Consider the following 14,827-nt stretch of genomic DNA (forward strand, 5'->3'; position numbering starts at 1 on the left):
AATTATAAGAAAAATAAATTCACAATCAATGTTTTTGCCACATTTACTTACAAAATTCCTTAAAGGTTCATTGCCATGGTACAATACAGGAAAAATATCCCACGGAGATAAGTGAATGCCTTGACATGAGCCTTTTGTATTGTAACTAGAATATTTTTATTGTTAAATAATTAAAAATGTATATAATCTATTTTTAATGGACACATCAACCTTTTGTATGTGTATGTATTTATCAATCAAGGCCAAATGCTTGGAAAATTAGACACATGCATACATTTTGCAGATATTTATGTTAGTTGTAAGTCAAGACTGAAATAACTTCTCCTCCTTCAATTGTCCTGCGGTGTGTTTAGAATGTAAATTAAAACCAGCCAATTGTGTCTTTCCCTTAAGTTCACCCGAAGGTTAGAAATGAAACTGTCTCTAAACAGACATGGAGTATGGCTATTAAACCAGATGGCTCTGTTAGCGACCATGGAAAAAATCTATTACTGGCAAGACATTAATGTGCACACATTTGCAGTGCCTCAACAAAATTTTTCATTCTATTATTCCAGAGCTGATCTTTTCTGAATTAAATTTTACATGTATTTTTAGTTGGAAAATCATAAAGGATTGCCTGCATTTATTTGGAGACAGGAACCTTGCTTTATTCCTAGTTTTGTCCGGAAAGCAAACTGCACCCTGGGCAGCATCAAAAGATGAGTGACTAGCAGGTCAAGCGAGATGATTCCTCCCCTCTAGTCTGGTCTCATGAGATCTCACCTGGAGTGCTGTGTCCAGGTTGGGCATCCCACCAAAAGAAAGACATGCTCCTGTTGGAAAGAGTGCAGAAGAGAGCTGCTAAATTGATTACAGAGCTGGAACACCTCTCCTATGAAGACAGGCTGAGAATTGATGCTCAGTCTGGGGAAGAGGAGGCTCTGAGAAGACCTTAGTGCACCTTCCAGTACCTAAAGGAGGCCTAACAGAGACCTGGAGAGGGACTTGTTGCAAAGGCATGTAGTGACAGGACAAGGAGGAATGGACTTAAGTTGAAGGATGGTAGGTTTAGATTAGATATTAGTAAGAAATTCTTTACTGTGAGGGTAGTGAGGCACTGATACAGGCTGACCAGAGAGGCTGTGGACTACCCATTCTGGGATATGTTCAAGACCAGGCTGGATGGGGCTCTAAGCAACTAGGTCTAGTGGAAGGTTTCCTGCCAGGAACAGGGGATTGGAGCTGGATCATAAGATGATCATAAGATCCTTTCCAACCCCAACCATTCTATAATTCTATGGCTCTATGAACATCCAGATGCTCTCTCCATGTACCTGAAGGAAGAAAACCACTCTGATTCCATTAGGTTTGCCTGGTGGAAAGCTTGGTCTGCAACCTCCAACAGCAGAGGACCAATACTCTTCCATGCTTGTCCCTGATATTGCAGTTGTGACTGTGTCCAGGACTGCCTCAGCTTTTGCCTCTTAGACTCAAGCAAATACTGGTCCCTTCTTGGCTGTTGGTTAGTGCTCAGATCAACAGGGGTTTGAAATGGCAAAGACCAATATTGGTCTTGACACAACAGAGGAAAGAGCCTTGTATTACCTCAACTGTTCTGTGGGAAAGCAGAAAGAGTGAAAATCTAAAAAATACCAATCTCTTTCCAGTACTTGTCCTGCTATTCTAAGGGTTTCTTTATTCTGTTCTGTTAACTTAATTTTTCTTTGCAAGTTTACATCTCAAGTGTGTAGAGACTTATGTACCCATAGTTTCTATGTATGGTCAGTCTGTGCACACACGATATATACATACACATATACATATACATGCAATTATATAGATCATTTGCTGTATCCAGTGTCTTAAATTTGCAAATGTTTTTAATAATTGAATTACAATTTTTATTTAAAATCCTTTAAAAAATATACATAGATGATGGATCAACACTAAAAAACCTGAAATTTAACTATATGTGACTGAAGTATCATCTAGCAGTTTCAGAGAAATGACATCAAAAACTTGCTACTAAAGCAAATAATACATCATTTCAGATATCTGTTTGACCAGAGAACTAAGCCTAGATTGTCAGGTTGTTTGAGTATCTATTTCTTACTTATGAGAATATGAGATCTATGCAGATTTCCTAAAATAGAGACTGAGATAAATGCTCTAAACTATATGCACATATGTCAGAGAAAGTGCAAGTTAATGGCAGCATTAAAACTGGGTTAGAAATGTTAATTACCTCACTATAACACAGTTTCAAGTTCAAAATAGTGGTATTCTGGAAATCTCCATGGAAGTTTTCACTTAAGTCATCAGATGTAGCAAAAAAAATTTCTGCATTATTTTCTCCTTTTTCTTTCCATCCTCCTTCACACATGCAAGGTCTAAGCATCCTGCATCTCCTACTGCATTTGTCTGAACTTCTTACCCAACTAGAGAGAAAGGCTAGAGAAAGCTCTCTGTAAGTACCATAGACCTATAAAGATAGGTAAAAGGAAAGGATAGGGTCTCTTTAATGTTACATTTTAAGGTTATCGTATCTCCATTAACAATTTATCTTGCAAAATTCAAAGAAAAAACTAAGTATCTCACAACTTATCTTGAGATGCCACAACATGTAAATTTTCTGGTTTCTGGCCAGCAAGTAAGGGTTGAACAAATAAATTTCTTACCCTCCAGTCAGGTCCACAAGAATAAACTCCTGCACTTACGCTTTAACACTGGTGGGACATTGTATGGGCAAAATTTGTTTCATGACCACTGCCATGTAATCCATATTTAAGTCTTTATTTATGAATATTTTTTTCCTACTTGGTAAGTGAGCATATTCTAGACAGTGCAATGAGTTTATAGTTCTTAAAGGTCCGTCCTTCACCTTAAGATGATAGGAACACAAATGCAACTGAATTTAAAACATAGAATTGTCCTTATTCTTTCTCAAAATCACTGCTTAATTTGAAATTCCATTTGGAACAATTTTTTTTTCTATGGGACATGCTATGTGGTTCTAAAATGCTGAGGAAAAATTGCTTCTCTTCTAATTTCAGTACAGGCCTCGCCATCCTCAGAAAAGTTATTAGTGACTATTTTTGCATCAAAACTACTGCATAAAAAGCTTAGAATGTGCAGTGGCTGGGGAAAACATGTATCATATTTTAAAACTCATCTGTAAAATATTCATCTAAATAAAGTATTTTCTCAAATCCCAGAGCATTTTAAAAAATTCTATTTTCCCAATTTATGAAAAAAAAAAGATCTTGTATCATCCAAAAATGCTGTTTAGTATTTACCTGACAAAACTGTGACTCAAAATAAGAGGAAAGAACAGCTGCTGGCCGGAAATGTTAGCTGACCTGATCTTATAAATCACAAAATAAATAAAATATGTACTTTAATGTTCTTGAAGAATTCAGCCATCATCATAAAAAAATTGTATAAATTTTGAACTTTGGAGTCTTTATTGGTCCTGCATTAAAAAAGAAAATTGAGCAAACTTGTCTCCAGAGTTAAGAGAGCTCCCTATTAGCAGATGTTTTTTCTTCTTAAATTAAATGCTTTCAGCTTTATTGCTTTTGATCACTGCCACTGAGGGCTGTTACACAGGGGACAGAGGTTGCAAATATAAGGCAAGTCCCGGGGTATCAAATTCTGCTTTCTCTCCCTCTGCTCTTTTGAGGGTTTACCATTTAGAAATATGAGATATTCATAAGCAACTCTAGCAACCCAAGTTATGGACAGTTCCTTTTCTCACTAAAAAATTCCTCTCAAGAATACATACGAAATTCATTAACTAAAAAAACCCTGTTCATTTCATTTAGTTTGAAACTTCGGAGAGGTTCCTATGTAAGGAATTTGGTCCATCTTTATTATCAATGGTAAATGCAATGCTCTTCCAGAAGGCAATTGTTAGCTCCAAATTAAAGTGGATTTTGAAGAAACTTTTATTAAAGTAGACTCTAATGGAAAGTTTCTAGTATTTTCATCCTAAGAAATTCCATTTTACTGGTTTTCTTATCTGTGTTGGTTATCCTTCTTATATCCAAATTCAATCATATTAAACCTGACATATTTCTTCAATTTTGGCCTGGGTATAACAGTGTGATTAGGTCTGTAACATCCACAGCAAGAAAGTATGACCATAATGTTCTTCAGGGCGCTGCTGCATCAGTCCTACTGCAGATAATGATCCATTCAATATATGATGCCGGTGTACTGAGAGTGATGAAATTCCATTAACCAATATGTGTGGAGTGGGGAGGGCTGTGTTCTTCTACATCTGGTGCATATTACATTAGATACTCTGTGTTTGGGGAATTTTATCTGAGTCAGGTTTAAGAATGGGTCAATGTACTGTTAACATATACATCTCTCTGACATTTAAACAGTTCCATAATCTTTTAGGGACTTTTTCCTTGATCTTTTTAATCTTTTTTTTTTCTTATTTCCCTATCTGAGATTGTTTCATCCATGTGATTAGATGACATTTGTTATCAAATGCAGATGATGCATGAGCTGAGGAGAGATACAAGTCAGGCACTACATAGGGCAGACACGGTTTTATAAGGTAAAAAAAATTATTCCCCAATAGTGGCGCAACAGAATCAGTTTTGCAATTACTGCAATCACAGATAACTTTAATGAGCTCAGATCATCTTAAGAAGTTGAAAGACATCCTAAACTAAAGAGATTATGTTTTGCGGGATTTCAGAGAATTTTTATGGTCTTAGTTTGTGTCCTTGATGAGGGAATAAGTCGAATCAGTGATGGCTGGGGAGAGCAGCAAAAGACACAGCATTTTTACACTCAGCCACAAAGATGCAAAGGGAGGAAAGTTACTCCAAACCTAGAATGGTATCACAGAAATTAAAAGGAAAAATTTGAGGCTGCCAAAGTGGGAAAGGGGAGGACTTCCTTCTGGTTTGTGGGAACACTGGACTGGAGAGGGTTCTCAGCACAGCCCCAACCAATAACTCTATTGGGCAATCCCATTCGCACGTTTTACAAGCTCTGCCTTTAGACTACTGAGCTTTGCTGCACCTAGCCTTCTCCTAGTGGAAAACTTTTCCATGTATCTGAAGTGATCCTATACTCTTAAGACAGAATAAAGCCATGGTACCCCTTTCCAGTCCGTTTCCAGCTCCTAAGATAGATGTAAAGATCACAAGGCACAATCTGCTTCCTGGTTATGAGAGGCTGAGCTTATTTAAAAGAGTAATGGGCAAGAAAGTGAAATATTTGAGTATATTCTTGACACAAGAATTGCTTACATCTTGTAACTGAAATATGAATGTTAGATATGTATGGTCAATTTAGGAAGTCAATCCACTCTAGCTGATTAGGACAGCCTCTCTGTGCAGATGACAAAGCCCAATACTAATACACTAAGAAAAAGAAAGCAATCCAGCTTTATTGTTTTAATTTAATTTTTTTAAAAAATTGCATTATAATTCTGTAAATAAAAATTCTTGCCTCCTTTCCTCTCAATAAATGAAAACAAAACTGCACATTACAAAATAAAAGACCTAGGGATTAAATGGAAACTGAGGTAACTGTTTAAGAAAAAGTTTACAGTTCATCAAATATTACAGCCTCTTAACATATCTTAGCAAAAGATTCCCAATTATTTCTGAAAAGTGAGTGCTAGATAGTGTTAAAGAGCATCCTGCAATAGAGCTTCATTTCTAAAATGAGCGTTCTCTTTTCTGTGTTAGAATAGAAAAGAATCACTTCTGCAAAATAAAAATGAATACAGTTATTAAAAAAAGTTTATATATTCTTCACTTCATGACAAAGGAGGACCAAACATACAGCTTCATAAATACGAATAATTTTAGTACATTAATTTTTACATAAGTAATTGTAGTTGTTTGAAAAATAGAGTACACTATTGAAGAAAATGGTTGTAACAGGGTTGAAATAGTGATAATTTCACAACATAGTGCCTGTTAAGAACAAGCTATTTCAATACTCTGTTGCAAACTCCTGTGTTAAGAAGACTGTGTGAATTGGAACAAGTAGGCTGCCAGGACAACCACAAAGCCATGGCTGAAATGCAAAGAGTAAATTTATTTCATTACCTGGCTACCTGGAGGATCCTAAAGCAAAACCCAGGCGGAGATACAGGAACAGCAGGCACTATTAGGCTTAGTTGATCCTAGCCCATGGAAGGCCTCTTTTTCCCACCAATTTATCAAAAGACTCGCGCATGCATAGTTTACCAATATGCCGTGTGCTTTTTGTGATCTCTGAGCTTTTGATCTCTCTCTCTCCCAGCAGGAGGCTCAAGCATGTCTGTGAGAGTGTGTTATCTCTGCACAGGGATTCTACTTCTCAAGACTGGCAGAGGATAAAACAGGAGTAGGTGTAATAAATGGAGTTTTCCCACCCTGGTATTTCCAGCTACAAGGTCATTTAATCAAAACCACTCCCTCTTTGCCAAATCTTCTGCTTTGAACCTTTTCCTCTAATTAATAATGTTTTTTACCAGCCTAACTTCTATCATAGTGAACAAGCTGTGATCATAATCTGAAAGGGGATTCTGATGTCTAAACTGATTGCAAAAGAATCACACAGATACAAATTCTGAAAGTTATATGGATGTTGTTTGCATCCCACAAAGTGTAAAATAGAAATACTAAAAAATTATATATTTTTTAAGATTCAGTCAAAAAAGTCAGATTTATGAATGATAAGTTAATTGTAAAGTATGCCCCTTGCTAAACTCAGAGGACAGCAGAGATGTCTCTAAAAGGAAAATAAATAATTAAAACTTGGATTCAGATTCACTTAAGTTCTTCACAGAGGAACTTCTTTATCCCAGTGGACACAGCAACACAAGGGAATATTTACTAAAGATGATAGTTCATTTAATTTTCTAGGACTTTCTAGTGTCCAGTTTACAAATTTTGTTAAATGAATTCTCTTCATAAATATTACCATACCATGACAAATTATTTCATGGTGGTCTTTTCCAATCAGAGGAAGTCTGGCCTTGACTTCCAACATGTACACAGGTGGGTGAAGGGATGACATGATGCACTCATCCAAGATTTTATTTTTCATCTCTTCTTCTGTATTTAGTGCTTATATTTGGGTTTCTGAACTAGAGCTAATAATACCATTTTCTCTTTCCATGTCAGCATGGGTATTTTTCAGTTCTGAATGTTTAAAATGGTGGCAGGTGGCTTAACTATGGGTTTGAGTACCTAAATATTAATCCCTTCCGTGATTTTTTTCTCTCTCTTTCCTCTCTTAACAACAAAAATCACATTTAAAGTGGTTCTAATTTGAAAATAAAAATCACTAGGTATAAGAGTGAAAAAAAGAAACCAACAGAAAACTCCCAAACTCCAGACTGTGTTTTCTTCTCCCCAGTCATTCTCTGGAGATTTTCAGTACTCTATTTCATTTTATCATGTCATGTCTTTATGCAACACTCACCAAATACTTACTTACTTAGTTATACATAGCACAGCTTAGTTACAGATGAAATTGCTTCCAGTACAGCTCCTATCATATGGAACAGTCTATCTGTGCTTATGTTCTTTAATTTTTTTAGCTCATCTGTCTCTTAGAAAGAATAAAGTCCATTTGACGATGCTGTTTAATATCTCTCTTCCTCAATTCCTGTATTATTTATTATTCAGATCTGTTACTGTATTATTTAACAGTATGAAGTGTCTTTAAATACAACTTTTCTGAAAGGTGCACTACCAAATTTCTATTGTTAATGCCTCCTACTTTTATTAACAATAGCTCTGAATGACAACTTTCTATATTAAAATATTGAAATCATTAAAGCCACTTCATTTAATCTATGAAAATATTTTGCTTAATGCTTTCCAGTTCCTCATAAATTTTCTGTGTCAATGACTTGAGGTCAAGGAAAATACAAATCTTTCCTCACTCACAGGATATCTCTTCCTGATTCCATGCTGCCAGTAAAATTTGCTCTTGGTCTCTCATTTTTTAGTAGATACTACAATGTTTGTCTTTGAATGATTTTTTTATCTCTTTTTCTTTCTTATTATTTTCTTCTTTTTTTTTTTTTTTTTTTTGGTTTGGTTGGTTTTTTTTGTTTTGGTTTTGGTTTTTTTGTTTTGTTGTGGGTTTTTTTTTTTTTTTTTGCTTACTGAACAGCTGTTTTTTTCTATAAACATTTCTGTTTATATTTCCACTTATATTAAAAAGTAGTTTGGGCAGTAAGTATATAATATATGACAGAACAATGGGCCATATTAGAAAGAATAATAATGAAATATTTGTATTATTGGGTACCAAAAGACCTGAGTTCTGAACAACAGAGGTTAAAAACCAGTTTAATTTAAAAAAGGCAATATATCGCAGCAGATCTAAGCAGTTGAGTAATAAATATGAAAGCACAATAAGCAAACACAGAAAGCCTCATACATAGAACAGTCTGCTAGTCACCAAGAGGTACAACAGTGAGAACACTTCTTCACATTTGGACTGGAAAGTTTCCATAAAGAACATTATTCTTGCACCTCTGAAGACATCGTTTCAGCTCTCTGGCTTCAGTTGGACTTGCTCTTGTGGGTCTTAGAATAGACCAAAGGAAATCACACATGAAATTTTAAGTTACAACAATATTTGAAACTTCCTTTAAGGCCTGAACCTTATTTTTTCCTGTGATGGTGTTTTGTGAGTGGTCCCTGTCCTTATCTCAACTAATGAACCTTTTGTTGTATTTTCTCTGCCCTGTCTGCTTGTGGAGGGAAGTGATAGAGTGGCTCTGGTGGGTGCCTGGCATTTATCCAGGGTCAACCCACTACAAGTGGCTATTAAAATAGTTTAGTAGAAAAACCACTAGTTCAGGAAGCCTCTAAAGTATGAGTGAAAACTGGGAAGGTGTCCTGAAAAAATACGTAAAGAGTACAATTGTTATCTATACATCTTGATCTAAATGTCTTCCCACAGATCCTTTAATGTTACTCCAAAAGGACAGACATGGAACTATATGGACTGTGGTCTCATCCAGTACACTTTTGCTTCAACAGTGTAATATTTCCGTACCTTATCCTTCCCTAATTGTTTCTGTAATTTAGAAATAATCAAACTTTTATCTTTTTCATTAGGATGGCTGGTTTGTAATATTCTTGAATCTCTACCTGGTGTGCTTGATAATTAGATCCTGAATGAATTCATCAGTAGGTTATTAAATCCAGCTGCTTGAAATTTATGTGCTCTTTTCCTCTGCCTGCACTTCTCCATCTACAATTTCCACGCCTAGCTACACTGTATTTTAGCTCAAACAAAAAACCTGAGAAGAGTATTATGCTCTACCCAGCCTTGTGTGTAGTCTGTTGGTTTAGATAATTTCTTCAAAGACTGATGCAATAGGTTAAAAAACTAAAAAACCACAAAAAATCTCATGAAGAATGTCAATAGACATTTAGGATGCCAAGAACTTCTGGAACAAAAAAGTATGGCTTCCAAAATGTCAAGTTTTCCATGGTATTATTAATCTGTTTTAAGTGATGAGAAGGAAGTGAGCTTCTATGATGAATTATATGGGGTAAGTGTGGTAGAGATGCAGTTTCATGCTCTTCTCTGGCACGTAACATATTATACAGTGCAGGATATAGATAAATTGTGAGTCATTACAACCTGAGGCAGTATAAATAGAAAAGCTGTGCTTTCAATGGAATAACTTTTCAAAAGGTGTATGAAGGAAAGACAGGAGGATTATATTTGAGCAAAACAAAGATATCTTTAAGTATAATTACATCTTAAAGTGAACTTTGGTGATTACAAGGGCGTAATAGATTTTTTTCCTTGGGTATAAAAAATTCGGTAATGTAAGAAAGCCTGCCTTCTGATGCCGGTAACTTGGAATGTTTTGGCCTATAAAAAAGTTATTCTGAAGGGAGGTGTTGTCATATTGCTAGTATGTGGTACTAAGAAGTAAAGTCTTCAGTGAGGCAGCACCCCCAGAGGAAGGAATAAGACCTGGGGGGACAACTCATAACGTCATGACCTATTTTCACAGACATCAACATGTATTTGAATAAATGATTTTCTACTCGGTACTGTGCATCTTTTTTAGAGATATGCAAAATACATCAATGGATTTAATATCTTAAAGGCACTTAGATTCAAGAACACCTAATTGTTGAATTTCCAACAGATCTGGTTATTAAACAGATACAGAGTTGCTCTGCTCTGTCAAGGCAGAAGGGGGTTGATAAACCCAGCCACAAAATTTCAGTTTCTTAAATATGTTTAATTTTCAAAATTTAAATTCCATGGCATTGTGAAATGTCTCTCTAAACTTTTGTTGTTAAATTAATCGTAAAACATTTTATGTTTGCTTAAGTTTGCTATCCACAGCTTGTTCACTTGGTCTGTGGCACCCTAGAAGTGAGCATGACACTTTTTGGATGTGTTTTCTGGCACAATGCTAAAGGTTGTCTCTGCTTGGACCTCACCTTTGAACACTATGAACAGTTCTGTGTAGGGTATTTGTAGACCCAAAGGTATCATTTTGACCTCTTTACAGGCAAGCAAAGATAAGAGAGTTTTTTGCTGGAAATCAGTCTGAAAAGTATTAGTAGAACCAAGGATATAACTGGTGAATATTTCCTGGGTGTTAACCTGTATCACGTTGACATTTTTAAATATGAAACAAGTGTGATGACATATCAAAACCATTTCACATCAGCTGCTGAAATCTTTGAGTCAGCTGTATATATTTTAAAGCAGAAAATGACAGAGAACTTTATTAAAATTTAGATGGATGTGATAGATAAGGATTGTTTGGCCCTTTCATTATGTTCCTCAAAGTTCTCTTTGAAGAAACTGTTTCCTTCCTATCTGCCAGACATACCTTGTGCACTGAAAATAAGTATGACAAGTGAGAACCTTCTTGCAGTTCTCCCATAAGTCTTGGAGACTGTATCCTGAAGTTTATTGTAGTTCTTTCTTTTAACTCTCAAAGGTTGATATAGCAGTCCTAAACATGTTAGACAGAACTACTGTGGCTACCATTTAATGTTTTCCATTTCTTCTGCATCACCTCAGAGTTACCTGAGTCTTCTGCCATCTCAAGTCATAAAATACAGCTTTCTCTTCTTTTATGCATGGATCACAAATGTGACCTAGAAAAACAGATATAATACCTGTTAAAATTTTTCTGTCTTTTACCCAAGGGTCCATTACACCCTTAAGTAACCTGGCAATGGCATATTTGGATCACTGATCTACCATTTTTCCGTGTTGAAGAAAGCTTATCTATTTTCTATTCATTCATATATTTGTAAGTTATATAGTTGATTAGTTGAATGTTTCTAAGTCTCCCAGTTAATTCTTGTAAAACAACTCCTCTATTAGCATGATGAATGAAATTTTGCACAATTTTTCTTCATGTAGTTGAATCATTTGCTTGTCAGCTGTCATATGCAGGTGGCATGTGCAGGGAAACATCTTTCTTATCATGACAAGTTAGGTGGCCTGTGCAATGCCAGACGTGTAAAACAGATAATACGCTTCCAGGTTAGTGATGATTCAGTATGGAAATGCTGGCTTGCTGTAAATATTTATTAATAACACAAGTAAATGTTTTTAAAATATCCTAATTATTAGATTTTAAAAAGTGGTTGTACATTAAAATCACTCTTTTTTCAAATCTTTAAAAGGAAAATAGAATTTTCTAAGTGTCTTGCAGGTCAAATGTGCTGTACAATTTTAGTAGGAGCAGGAATTAATTGAATTGAGTCTGAGTTCACTAATGAAAGATTATGAACTTTGTTATTTCTAAGTGCAACCACATGTTTGAAATGGGTGCTTGCAGTGTTATAAACATGAAGATACCCTTTAGTTTTTCAATATCTCAAATGTAAAAACATCTATAAACATTATTTGAAAGGGCATTTGAAAATTTCTGGTGCTAGAGCAAGGATACAACAGTAACTATTCTCATTTTGAAAAAAACCCTCTGATTTAAAAATCTTTGCCTTTCCTGTTCATGGGGAAAATATCAGTGGCATAGACAAATACATCAGGATTTTTTCATCTCATGTTCATTTTTGTGATGTACATACCCACCACTCCCACCACTGTTAAAGGTGGCTCATATGCATGAAAATTAGGTAGACTTGAAGAGAGTACAATGCAAATATCTGAATGAAAATATTTTCAAATTTTGGACTGGTCCTCAAAGTGACTTGACAGTCTATGAAATTAATAACACAGATATTACTATTAAAGTAGGCCCAGAACTATACTGGCTTTTCATTTTTCTGGACTTCCTGCTTATGGAATTAAAAGGATGGCCAGCAGAAAAGTTCTGTCTGAGTGCAGTAAATGCCTGTGTAAAAAAAGATACAAAATTAATTATTTAAACTTCCATTTTAATATCCACACTTAAAAAAAATCAAAAGTATTTCAGTATGTAGTTGGGAACTGATGTTACCTTCACAGAAATATTAAAACGATTTGTAAAGGAGGCCTTCTGAATCCTAGTGAACATAAGGCAAAGCACTGGGAAAATGTGAGAAAATGCTACTGAATCTCATGCTGCCAGTAAAAAGTTTTCTTTAAAATATAATTTTGTTATGAACATTCTACTATGTTTCCACAGTACTGAATATCCTATTTAACTATTTAACTTGGTTCACATCTGGTTGCAAGAATACACAGTTACTTTCTGACAAAAATTGATTAAGACTTGTTCTAACCACTCATCCAAGAGGAACAGGCCTAAAATAAGGCTAAGCGTACATGGATACCTGCATTCTCACTTGAATTCTCTGAAATCCCTTAATTTGACTTTCATCCATGTGCAAAAATTGAAATCCATAGCTGAAAATCTGTAACAAGTAGCTATGACCCTGGTCAAGAGCCAAGGTGCTGCCTTTTCATACCATGTGCATGTGAAAGTTGGTGTTGGAATCCAAACTTTTGGACAAAACTACATGTTCTCTCAACTCTTTTTTTTTTTCACCACCTTTGTAGAGCATCCAAGGAAAAGGCTGCATAATGCAGAGTGCAGTCACTCAGCCTTTAGGCTGAGGAAGGTTTCTGGTATTGTGCTGCTCAGACCACAGTTTCCTACCTGCCACTATCCCCTCCCTTCTGTTGGTATAAGAAGTATTTATAAAGACACAAAACTGAACAGATTTGGGGAAATAATCTGAATTCAAACATGATGAGCAAAAAATAATAGTTTAAAAAGCATTCAGAAAAGATGCTTGCACTAGTACATGGAGGGCAGGATTGAGCATTATATGGCCATTTTGTCTTAATGCTGATTTATGCCAATTTAAAGAGATGGGAAAGCCATATTTTAGATGTAGTTTCATCAAATAGTAGGAAAAAACAAAAGTGCCATTCAGCCAGGTATTCATTTCCTGTTTCATAGATGAGACAACACTCTTGACTCAAGACCATTATGCATAATGACAAGGTCAAAAATTAGTGTAAGTACCACAAACCCACATGCCTGTGAACAGGCCTAACATAAGAAAAGAAAGAAGGCCACAAACCCCGACACATTACTTTTAGCCCTAATTGATTGAAGCTGTAGCTCTGCATCATGAAGAAGCACAAATGAGCTGATGAACTATGGCAAGGATAATGACCCCTTATAGTGAATCTGCTGCCCAGAGAGACAATGGGTGAAGCAGTCAAAGCCTTTGGGCTCAAAAAAGGAAATATTTGTAAAGAATATTAAAGATTTCTTCAGATCAGACTTTTCAGTTTCAAGCAAAGACTTGATCTAAAATAGTACTTACTATTCATCTACTTTGGCAGCTGTATATTTCTGTGAGTAGGAGTTCTAATCCCAAGCTCCAGTGCCTTTAGGCTTTCTCCTCAGGTACTGCATTGCCTTTTTCTTATTTACTGATAAATACAAATATCAGAAACAATAGCTCTGTTGTCACGTGAAAATAGGAATGACAGACCTTTTGAAATAGATTGGGTCAGGATCTCTGTGGCAGGTACACTGTGCTAATCTTTTTGTTCTCTGGCCAACCTTCTAGCTGGATCTGTAGCTATCTTAATGAATCTGAAAGAAGGTGCATATGGACTTTGCTTGTCTAAGGAAAGCAGCTGTAATGTCACCAATATTTCCAAAAGCGATACTTATGGGTCACTTCACTGAAGACCAATTATAACATTTAAGATGTCCCTAGCAGCACTTCACAGCTGTGCTATTATCAAAGCTGTAGGGCTTGAATTAAGTTGTCATCACTGCTGCTTCTTCTGAGAGCTGGCTTGGCCAAGTACAGCATCCATGCTGTTATACCCTCGGGAATATTTTACCACAGCCTAATGAAACACATCATTGCTCTAAGAATATATAATCTTTCTGGGTTGGAAGCTTGGTACAGAAGAGCCTGGCCACATTATTACCAACATATGTATGTCAGTGTAACAGTTTATTTGGATCCACCTTGAAAACATTATCCTGCATAAGAAAGTGTACAGATGCTGGGAAAACAGTAGTGCTGGCTTTACCTGGACATATTTGGTGCATCATATATTTTTGTATGACTTTAACAGCTTCATTCTGTTCCTTGGACCCTGCTATCTTTTTTGAGAGCTTAATCCAAAGTCCACTGAAGCCTCTAGAAATAGGTGCCATTAATCAAAAGCGTATTGTGGATCATATCCTTACTTGAAATTTGTGCAAGATTCAGGATTTTACTCATATGAAACACATAGTTGATTAGCATGCTTTTGTGTCCTACTTTTCATATAAGTGGCACAGCAGTAAGTAAAGCAAAGTGTAGTAAAAAGTCTACTGCATTTCAGTTTTCAGATGTTCATGATGCTGTGGGTAAACATCACCCAGATAAATGACTGCTAAATTCTTCCT

The sequence above is a fragment of the Corvus cornix genome, chromosome 1A (genome assembly GCF_000738735.6).
Source record: "Corvus cornix cornix isolate S_Up_H32 chromosome 1A, ASM73873v5, whole genome shotgun sequence".
Taxonomy (NCBI): Eukaryota; Metazoa; Chordata; class Aves; order Passeriformes; family Corvidae; genus Corvus; species Corvus cornix.